Raw genomic sequence first — 11,383 nt, forward strand, 5'->3', positions numbered from 1 at the left:
TGTGCCAGAGCAGATTATTGCGGGTGGCACATTCCTAACTCCTGCCATTGTATCACAGGCCACGTGCTATGGGCAGGTCAGAATTTGGTCATTCTGACCACTTTAAGAATTTCCACCAGGGGCCAGCCGCGTGACATAGCAGGTATAACCACAGCCTGCCACCCCGGCAGCTCATATGGGTGCCTGTTCACATCCTGGCTGCTGCATTTCCAGTGCAACTCCCTGCTAGTGGCCTGGGGAAAGCAGCAGAAAATGGCCCAAGCGTTTGGGTTCCTGCCCCCGGGGTAGGAGACCTGGACTAAAGCTCCTGGTTTCTGGCTTCCACCTGGCTGGGCCCTGGCCGTTTTGCCACCTGGAGAGTGAACCTGTGGATGGAAGGTTCTCTCCCGCTCGCTCTCGCTCACTCTCCCTTTCTCTCAAATAAATAGTAAAATAAATCTTTTTTTTTAAAGCATTTCCACCAGGAATCAGAGTTTTTGATATGTTCCATGCGCTCAGTATTTCAAAGAATCAGGCTGTGGGTAGGAAAAGACCATGCCACAGTGGTAACTACAGCAGCTGCCTCTCATTACTCCTTGCTGAAAGTCTCTACCCTTGGCTGACATTGCAGCTCACTAGGCTAATCCTCCGCCTGCGGCGCCGGCACACCGGGTTCTAGTCCCGGTTGGGGCGCCGGATTCTGTCCTGGTTGCTCCTCTTCCAGGCCAGCTCTCTGCTGTGGCCCAGGAGTGCAGTGGAGGATGGCCCAAGTGCTTGGGCCCTGCACCCACATGGGAGACCTGGAGGAAGCACCTGGCTCCTGGCTTCAGATCGGCATAGCAGCCATTTGGGGGGTGAACCAACAGAAAAGGAAGACCTTTCTTTCTGTCTCTCTCACTGTCTAACTCTGCCTGTCAAAAAAAGAAAAGAAAGTCTCCATGCTGACACTGTGCAGAAGGAGTTGCCATGTGTCAGCCTGCCTGACAGAGGGTGGTCAGCCAGCGCCCACTCGGGTCCTGCCCTTAGCAGTCCTCCAGCCTAGGTGGACCCCAGTGTATGAGAGTGACTGCATGGAGATGATAGGACATAAAGTCTGTCTGCAGAATGATCCACTGTATGCATTTATAAATTTAAAACTATATTTCATTTATAAATTTTCTATATAGATGTTGCAATTATTTTAATGAAAGACAAATTTCAGGTTTATGGTTTTCAGAGGAACTGGAGTTTCTGCCATGTGAGCAATGTCTCTTCCCTCTTCAGGCTCTCACACTTACCGGCTGCCAATGGGCAGAGTGTGTGGTAAAACAAGGAGCAGCCACACGTGCAGAGTGCCTTCCTTGTGTTGTGGTCCTGGAAGTCAGCAGGCAATGAAAGAATATGATGAAGTTCAGGGAAGGACGGCGCCGCGGCTCAACAGGCTAATCCTCCGACTGCGGCACCGGCACACCGGGTTCTAGTCCCGGTCGGGGTACCAGATTCTGTCCCAGTTGCTCCTCTTCCTGTCCAGCTCTCTGCTGTGGCCCGGGAGTGCAGTGGAGGATGGCCCAGTCCTTGGGCCCTGCACCCCATGGGAGACCAGGAGAAGCACCTGGCTCCTGGCTTCAGATCAGCACAGTGCGCTGGCCGCAGTGGCCACTGGGGGGTGAACCAACGGCAAAGGAAGACCTTTCTCTCTGTCTCTCTCTCTCACTGTCCACTCTGCCTGTCAAAAAAAAAAAAAAAAGTTCAGGGAAGATTAGATCGTGCAGCCTCGCACTGCAGGAAGAGTAGCTCGGAAGGGGCATGAAATCGTCCCAAGGACTTTCAGCTTTCTCTCTGTCTGCCTTTGATCAGTTACCCGCATTTTGCTTAACATTTTCCAGTGGGAATACGAAGGAAGTTTTGTTTGTTGGTTGTTTCCCTAAATCTATACCTTTAAGATTTACACCTGGTATATAATTTGGAGATTCTGAGATCTCTTTGAAACATATGTAGGCACCAGAGAATTGAAAGCATGAAATCAAGTTATATACAAAGTGAAGAAATAGCAGTGAATTCCTTACAAAGTGGTTGTCGATTTATGGCCCAAGAGCAATCATGGAGCAGAAAGAATCTCTAAAACAAGCAGTAGAGCTGTTAAATCCTCCTCACCGGCTGTAATCCTCACACCAGGGGCTGCTACTTGAAGCTTCCTCCCCTTGCGAAACCACCCAGCTATTCTGACCCGAAGCCTAGCAGGGGGAGGGGCGTGGCTAAGCAGGCCCAGACTGGCAGGGGAGGAGCATCCTCATCCAGACAGACCAAGGCTGGCAGCCGCTTGCTGGCATCCGCAAGTACAGACAGATGTACCTCAATGGATGACATCAAGGGAGAACACCAACTGTCACAGAGCATTTTTGCCAGGATTATCAGAGTTAACCCACGACCTTGCGTTGAAATAAAGCGCACAAGCCGCATCTGTCTACCCTGAGAAATGACATCGTGGTGGAAACTGCCATTCAAACCCCTCTCCTAATCTTAGGCACAGGCCTACCTCAGTCCTCAGCTCCTTTGCAGAGAGCGGTGGTCCTGGGGACAAGAAGGGAAGGAATCTTCTGGACTGGCTGGGCACCTTTCCCCCCATTCTGCATAACCTCAGCCCTCCTTGTGGTCCACACCCAGTGCCATTCAGGCATTGAGGACTGTTGAACACAGTTGCCTTGAGCCATTGTGCATTTGGGAATGGAGTTCAAAGTATGCAGTACACAGTAAATCAAATTAGTATATTATGATATCTAGCTGCAATTGCTTCAGGAGCTGTAGCTCAGAAGGCCATGTAGCCTGTCTTTTCCTTGCAATAAAGCATGAAGATTCTAATGGAGGGATGTCCTGTGCACAGCAAGCCTGCAAGAAGTGCTGATCTGGGGCCGGCGCCGTGGCTCACGTGGTTAATCCTCCACTTGCAGTGCCGGCATCCCATGTGGGTGCGGGTTCTAGTCCCAGTTGCTCCTCTTCCAGTCCAACTCTCTGCTGTGGCCCGGGAAGGTAGTGGGGGATGGCCCAAGTGTTTGGGCCCCTGTACCCGCATGGGAGATAAGAGGGAGGCACCTGGCTTCTGGCTTCGGATCAGCATAGCTCCGACCGTGGCGGTCATTTAGGGGGTGAACCAGCAGAGGGAGGACCTTTCTCTCTCTCTCTCTCTCTCTCTCTCACTCTGGGTGGGTGCTGTGGCACAGTGAGGTAGTGCCTGCATCACATATCGGAGTGCCAGTTCACGCCCCCTGCTGCTCATCCAGTTTCTTGCTAATGCGTTCTTAAAGGCAGCAGGTGGTGGTTACGTGCTCCGGTTTCTGTCAGGTGGGACGCCTGGATGAAGCTCCTGGTGCCTGGCTTTGGCCTGGCCCAGCCCTGACTACTGCAGACAACTGGAGAGTGAACCAGCAGATGGAAGATCATGTTCTCTGTCACTTTGCTTTCAAATATTTCTTTAAAAAAATCAGAAAAATAAAAATCAGAACAGAAATAAGTAAAATCAAAACTAAAAATGCAAAAGAATAACAAAACAAAATTCCGGTTTTTCAAAGACAAAATAGACAAACATTTAGCTGAACTAAAAAAAGAAGAAAACACAAATAAAATTAAAATTAAAAACTCAAAGAAAATTAGAGATGAAAAAGGAAATCTTACAATTGATATTGTAAGAATACAAATGACCATAAAAAATTGTGAGCAACTCTATGCAAAATAGTTTCTTAAAGAAATGGATCAATTCCTGTACATGTACAACTCACTAAGATTGAATAAAGAAAATACAGAAAATCTAAACTTATCAATAACAAGTAATGGGAGCCATCACTGTGGCATAGTGGGTAAAGCCGCCACCTGCAGTGTCGGCATCCCACATGGAAGCCGGTTGGAGTCTAGGCTGCTCTACTTCTGATCCAGCTCTCTGCTATGGCCTGGGGAAGCAGTAAAAGATGGCCCAAGTCCTTGGGCCCCTGCACCCACGTGGGAGACCTGGAAGAAGCTCCTGGCTCCTGGCTTCGCATCAGCGTAGCTCCAGCCATTGAGGCCATCCTGGGAGTGAACCAGTGGATGGAAAACCTCTCTCTCTCTCTGTCTTTCTTTTTCTTTCTCTCTCTCTCTGCCTCTCTGTAACTCTGCCTTTCAAATTAATAAATACATCTTTTTTAAAAAATAAGTAATGACACTTAAATGGTACTTACAAGTTTCTGATCAAAGAAAAATCTAGGACCTGATGACTTTATAACTGAATTCTACAGAAACATTTAAAGAAAAATTAATTCCAATACTTTTCAAACTGTTCCAAAAAATTGAAAAAGTTGAAGCTCTGCCAAACTCTCTATATAAGGTCAGCATTATTCTGATACTAAAACAAAGACACAAGAAAACCTTAGTAATCTGAATACAACAGCATATTAAAAAGATCACTCACCTGACAGGTTGGGATTTTTCCCAGGGACACATGGATGGTCTGTTATTCACAAAATGCTAAACATCATAAATCACATCAACATAATTAACCACAAAGACAATATAATCATCTCAATATTTTCAGAGTATTTGATAAGATTCAGGATCCCTTCTTGTAAAAAAAAAAAAAAAGAAAAGAAAAGAAAAAAAAAGAAAAACCTCTCAAACTAATTAGGTACAGAAGGAACACACCTCAAAATGACAAAGGCTCCATATGACAAACACACAGCCAGAATCATATGATGAGGAAAAGCTGAAAGTGTTTTCCCTTAGATCTGGAATAAGACGAGGATGTCCACATTTACCAAACGTATTCAACATAGTATTGGAAGTCCCATCAATGGCAATTAAGGAAGAGAAAGAAATAAAGGAAGTGCAAATTGGAGAGGAGGTAGTCAAAATATCCATGTTTGCAGATGATATGATTTTGTACATGGGAAGCCTAAATACTCTACCCAAAAAACTGCTAGAATTGATAAATGTATTCAGCAAAAATCAGGATACAAAATTAACATAAAAAACAATAACACTTTTTTATTCTATAGCAAACTTACTGAGCAATCAAGAAAGCAATCTCATTCACAGTAGGTACAAAAATTAAAATATATAGGAAAAATTTAAAGAAATAAAAGATCTCTACATGAAAATTTCAAAACACTGTTGAAAGAAACCATAAAGAACACAAAAAAAGGAAATATTTTATGTTCATGGATTGGAACAATTAATATTGTTAAAAAAAATCTCCCTTAGGGGCCGGCACCGTGGCTCACTTGGCTGGTCCTCCGCTTGTGGCGCCGGCGTCCCGTATGGGCACCAGATTCTGGTCCCGGCTGCTCCTCTTCCAGTTCAGCTCTCCGCTGTGGCCCCGGGAAGGCAGTGGAGGATGGGGCCCAGGTAATTGGGCACCTGTGCCCGCATGGGAGACCAGGAGGAAGCACATGGCTCCTGGCTTCAGATCACCGTGGCGGCCATTTGGGGGGGGGGGTGTGAACCAACGGAAGGAAGTCTATCTCACTGTCTAACCCTACCTGTCAAATAAGTTAAGAAAAAAAAAAAACTCCCTAATACCCAAAGCAATCTACAGAATCAATCAAATCCCTGTCAAAATGCCAATGACAGTCTGTGTGTGTCACTATTTCAACTAAATAAATAAAAGAATCTTTTTTTGAAAGTCAATCTTAACATAGAATGGTCACTACCAGAGGCTGGGAGGCTGGATAATGGGTTTCCAGCCCCAGTTAGACAGAGTAACCTCCTGGTGTTGCTCAGAATGGCAAGGGCACTGCAGATTCAGCAACACACGAGTTATTCACCGAGCAAACCAAAGCAGGAGCTTGACCATCACTCACACCAGTCATGAGAAAGGGAAATGTCTGTTGTCCTGATCTGAACACTTTCTAGAGACATATTGAAAGCTCACACTGGGCCCCATAAATATGCCTAATTGTTGTTGATGAAAACAAATTTTAATGTTTTAAAGAAAGTGTGGTACATAAAAAAGATTTGAAAATATTAAACAAAGAAAAAATCCCACTGACTACTACTGCATAATAGCCAGAATGATAGAAACAACGGCAGCAACTTGAGAAAAGTAGCACCAACAGGTAACAAGCCAGTGAATGGCAGGCTTGCTGGTGGTAATCAGCAGAGCCAGTGTGAAAAATAGCTCCAGTGTCTGCTCAGGCATGTCTTAGGACTCAGCAACTCCACCCAGATGGGACCAAAATGCACCAAAGTATTTTACAAGACCGTTCCCTCAGTCCCAGTTGGAGGACAAAAATGAAAGTTGCCACGAGGGAGAAGAGAGGAGTGGGCACGAGGGATTTTTCTGGCATTGCTGGGGCTCCTTTCTTGGCCTATGAGCGGATCACATGAAGTTTTGATATCTGTCCTCTTCTCAATGCTTGCAACAATAAAATCAAGTTTCTTGAGCCACTGCTTGCGTTGCTGGCATCCCATATCAGAGTGCTGCCAGTTCCAGCCCCAACATCTCTGCTTCTTGTCCAGCTTCCCCATACTGCGCCTGGGAAAGCACTAGAAGATGGCCTAAGTACTTGGGTCCTTGTCACCCATGGGAGACATCCAGGGCGGGGATGCCAGCAACGCAAGCAGCAACTTAATCTGTTGCACTATAACACCCACCCTCGGAATCCACGGTTTGTCCTAACATGCTACCTGGTCAATTTATTTGATCCCTGGGTTTGAAAAAGCATTTTAGGCTTTGGAGTTTAACTAAATCCCATAAAATCTTAAGTAGCCTTCTCACTTGATTTTCTCAGTAAGTTCTCATTAATTTTGTTTCCTCTTTAGATTAAGAGCTACTTAGAAATTTTGTTTGTTTTGCATCAGAAACATGAATCAGTGAATAAAATAGATCACCTCTTTTGCTTAAACCTTTGATCCACTGTTTTATTTGTGTTTTCCTCACATCGACCATGGAAGTAAAGTGCCCAGTTATCGTAGCCTCTACTAACCCTTCCACAGCAAACCCACTGCTTCCTGTCTCTCAGTGCTGATGAGATTCTGGCTACAATTCCCCAGGGCCGGCACTGTTACTCATGAAATAGCACAAGAACTTCTGCCAATACCTGCCTCCATCCCACATCGTCATCTTTCTGTTGTTCTCTGTCCTCAAGTGGAGAGAGAAAGACATTTCAGGAGACTTACACAATCCACTGTATTAAATTCAAACTCACCCTCCAACATAGTCAAGAGTGTGCCTCAGTGCCAAAGCTACTTGGAGCCGATGCCTGTACTTTGTCCAGTTCACATGGTCAGACTCCGCAAAAACACACTGAGGAAACAAGCTGGAGCAGACTTGGGGTTCACGTCAACATCCGGCTTAATCTTACCAACATCGCCCCCCTTGTGAGAGTGCACCTAGAGTTAGAACATGAATGTGTGACAGGAGAAGGGTGTTCAGAGCAGTTGACCTCAGCAGTCTTCCTGCCAGCGACTCCATGAGAATCAGTGGGCACCCTGGCCCCTTCACAGCCAAGACCTGGATGGGACAGATGCCTAGACCTGGGCTTGGCAGTTCAGGAGAAAACCCCCAGGCAGCTCTCCCTGACAGGTTTAATCCAAACACTCAAGGCATGGCCCTGTGAGCTCATCATAAATGCTGATTCATAGGCCCTTCCATCATTTATTGAGTCAGGATCTTTGGGAAAGAGTCCAGAAAAATGGCAGTGGAAACAGGGAGATGCAGGTCCAAGAGCATGAACTTGCAGTTGCCAGGCCAGTAAGTTATGGGGCTCCAGTGTGAGGTGTGATGCCCATGGTTGGCCATATCCAGTATGTAGTGTAGTAACCGTGATTACCTCCTGATACCGTGTTCTTGAATGTAGTGTGTAGCGTGGCAACCATGCTTACCACCCCATATTGTGTCCTTCAGCTTATTTAGTGCATAGCATGGTAACCATGGTTACCACTCCAAACTTGTGTCTTGAACTTGCTGAGTGTGCAGCGTGGTGACCATGGTTACCACCCCATACTGTGTATTGCACTTGCTAAGAGCATGGCTCTCAAGTGTTCTCAACACTCTCACAAGAAAGTGGTGCCTATAACAGGTGACAGATGTGCCCACGGGCTTCACTGTGGCATCACTTCACAATGAAGGCACACATCAAATTGCCATGTTGTACAGCTTAAAGGTACACAGTTTTTGCTAAGTATAGTTGGAAAAGAATCTGAAATTGCATTCTGCAGTTTCAGACAAGGCGACTTTCTAAGGGCAGTGACTCTCATAACCAGACGTCTGTCTTGCACCTCCCAGAAGCAGTGTCTGTGGCTTATTAATTACAACATGCTTAGTTATGCCATGGAAGCAAATAACCCTGAGATTTAAATGAGACTGGGCTGCAGGTATGAATCACTCTCTACAGCAAGGTCCTCCAACTGAGGGCTGAGTTGGATGCTCATTAGCAGCATTTGTCCCATAATCAAAAACTGTGGCAGAAGAGATATACAGAGAGGAACAGCACACAACTCTTAGGTGCTTCTACCCAGAGAGACATGTGTCCTTTCCAAGCATAATGCATTGGTCAAACAGGAAATGTGGCACTCAGGAAGATGGAGAAATGCATGAATATTTAGTACCTGAAAGGAGAAAACACAGAAATGTTGCTATAGGAACTACCACCCATGGTTTCTAATTTTTCATTGAGAACTCAACCTTGTTGGGAACTGTTTTTACTGTGGCTCTAAATATGCCCTGTATATGTATGAGACGTCCTTACAGAGAAGATTACATTCATCTCTGATACTTCAAGGATGTTATGGATATAACCTGTTTCTATGTTAATTTTTCAGCTTTGGTTCATCTACCTCACAAATCTTTATATCTATGCCCATGGGTAGCTCTAGTTTCAATATGTCATTATATTTGTTTGTAAAGATGGATTTTATTTGTCTGATAAGCAGGGTGACAGAGAAAGAAAGGGATCTTTGATCCACTGGTTTACTCCTCAAATGGCCACAACTGCTGGGGCTGAGCCAGACCAAAGCCAGGAGCCTGGAACTCCACCCATGTCTCCTGTGTGGCTGAGTGGGGCCCAAGCTTTCTTGGGTGCATCAGCAGGGAGCTGATCAGAAGCTGAGACTTGAACCATTGCTCTAATGTGGGATGCTGGCATTGCAGGTGGTGGCTTAACCTGCTGTGCCAAACACCAGCCTCACTTGGTTTGCTTTTTACACGGATGATCTTCCGTATCACCCATCACAAAGTCTGAGATCCATTACCCTGAAGATGCAGCATTCTGTTTCCATTCTCCATCGTGCCCACATGATGTGCATTGTCTTCTAAAGCTCATGTCCTGCCTGCTGTCTTCCTGAGGCACTGCTTCACCACTCTGCTCGCCTAACTCTTCTCTAAGAGGAATCCTCTTCTCATATCATTTGAGATTTCCAGGCTATGCATTCCAATGTTATAAAAAAAATTAAGACATTTTTAATTTGTCCATTTTATGCATCATGTTGCCAGAAATGAAAACATCATGTACCTGATTAACCATCAATCTTCTCTACAGTATTGGAACCATCACAAAGTTGAAAACCATGTCAATCTTTTGACTCTTATCTCCATCTTGTATTCACCAGGGCTCAATAACTGCTTCATACCTGACAAATATTAACCCCCTGGAGCAGCAGATGCTGTCTGAATACATAGGTTTCTTCTCTTCTTCTACAGGCATACTTCTCATCTCACCAAGAAATGGAATCCCTTCCCATCTCATGAATCTGAACAGGTCCTGTGACTTGCCTTTTCAACAGATAGCAATGGAAGTGAATGTTCAGGGACTCCCAAAACTAACCCCTGAAAGAATTACAACTTCCACTTCCTTCTCAGAGCTTAGCCAGTTGGCCAAAAGACATCCAGACTGGGGCATCAAAGGACGATGACCACTTGGGGAGAAGCCTTAAGAAGTCACCCTGGATAGTTCAGATGCAGCCAGGCTTTCAGCTGAACACACCTGCATGAGACCTCAATTAAGACCTCAGGAGAACCACCCAGCTGCACCTGAGCCAACCATGAAGAGGCACAGTAAATTGTTACCCTTGAAAGAGGCAATAGAGGAACACTGGACACTGATCTTTAAATGGCCTGCCAATTTTTAAGGGTGAATTTCTGAAAAGTAGAATCAGTGCATTTAAGCTGTTATGACAAAAAAAAAATTTAATTTCATTTATTCAAGCAAGTTTTAATGTTTTAGAAGCTTTTCTTATGTGCACCACATCTGGGTTTTAGACAGAATTAATCTTAAGTAGAAGAACATAACCTATAGACTTCTGGCTGAGAAATGCACAAAGGGCTGTCTTTTCACATTCAAATGAATTCAGTTCTTTACCCAGGGGTCTTTAAATCTGGCATTTTAAAATAAAACAAATGATAGCACTGAGAAGTAATGCCAAACAAGGGCTTCAGCTTCAGTTACCATGAAGATCATAACTTTGCATGCTTTTGACATTTCATAAATCCTGACTATGACTGTAGACTGTGGAGAAAATGGAACAAATTTTAAATTGTTAACCTATTTTATTGCAAACATAAAACAACACACTTCATAGGATAGCACAATGACTTGTATGTTAACAGTGTCAAGATCAAGACAAGGAAGCCATTTCCACAGAAGTTCCCAGAAGACGTGTCAGGGTGCACAGAAGGGAGTCTAAGGACTGGGCCAGATGCAGAGTATGAGCAGCTGTGCTCCAGCAAAGTTTCTGCAGAACAGGGGCTAGTCTTCCTCTCAACTTCACATTCTTTATTTGATTTTGTGGAAATAAAGCATATTTATCATCCATATCACTGAACCTGACGACTGTTTACAAATGAACTAAGAGGGCTGCTGTGTACTGCTAAGCAAAGGTTAATGAAATCCCTGCCTTCTATGTGTGCTTTTTGCATAAAACTGCCTTTTGGCCTTAAAATAGCTCCTCCAACACAGTTCTTCCAACACTATTCTTCCACTAAACCATCACCTAGGTAACCGCATCCATTGATGAAGAGTCTGTGGATGCTCTGTTTCCTTTTGATCAAGTAAAGGTCACATGGAGCGAAACTGGCTATTAAGTAAACAGCACATCCACTGAAGCCTGTAACAAACGTCTTCATCTGCATGCACTGCAGAGAGGGAAAAACAAAACTATAAATACATTTTAAGTAACTAAGTTCTATGTAAAATATTATCTTGAGAAAACATTGCACAAATGAAATTCAGATGGCTCTCCGTGATGAGCTTCAAAGTTTACTGAAGAAAACAGTTAATGCTAGTTCATTGCAACATCAGTTCTTTTCTGCTAGTTGAACTGTTTCTGTCACACTAAACAACTAGAATGGTAAGGGACTATACATACTCTCTCTTCCATCCATTCAGTGTCACAGCCCCTATTAAGAACTCTAACTGGACACAATTCTTTTTTTTTAAATATTTACTTACTGTGAACTGAAACT

General features: G+C 44.5%; 1 long non-coding RNA gene across 1 annotated transcript; it reads right to left on the reverse strand.

Annotated features, from left to right (window-relative positions):
• Positions 1-1,100: 1,100 nt before the first annotated feature.
• Positions 1,101-9,696, reverse strand: LOC149121876 (uncharacterized). The gene is made up of 2 exons (XR_016222935.1): positions 2,495-9,696; positions 1,101-1,684 (listed from the first exon to the last, which is right to left on the reverse strand). It is a non-coding gene; the product is annotated as an uncharacterized LOC149121876 (long non-coding RNA).
• Positions 9,697-11,383: the final 1,687 nt, after the last annotated feature.

Source organism: Oryctolagus cuniculus, chromosome 16 (assembly GCF_051225735.1).
Source record: "Oryctolagus cuniculus isolate XC-2025 breed Fujian yellow rabbit chromosome 16, ASM5122573v1, whole genome shotgun sequence".
In the NCBI taxonomy this organism is placed as follows: domain Eukaryota; kingdom Metazoa; phylum Chordata; class Mammalia; order Lagomorpha; family Leporidae; genus Oryctolagus; species Oryctolagus cuniculus.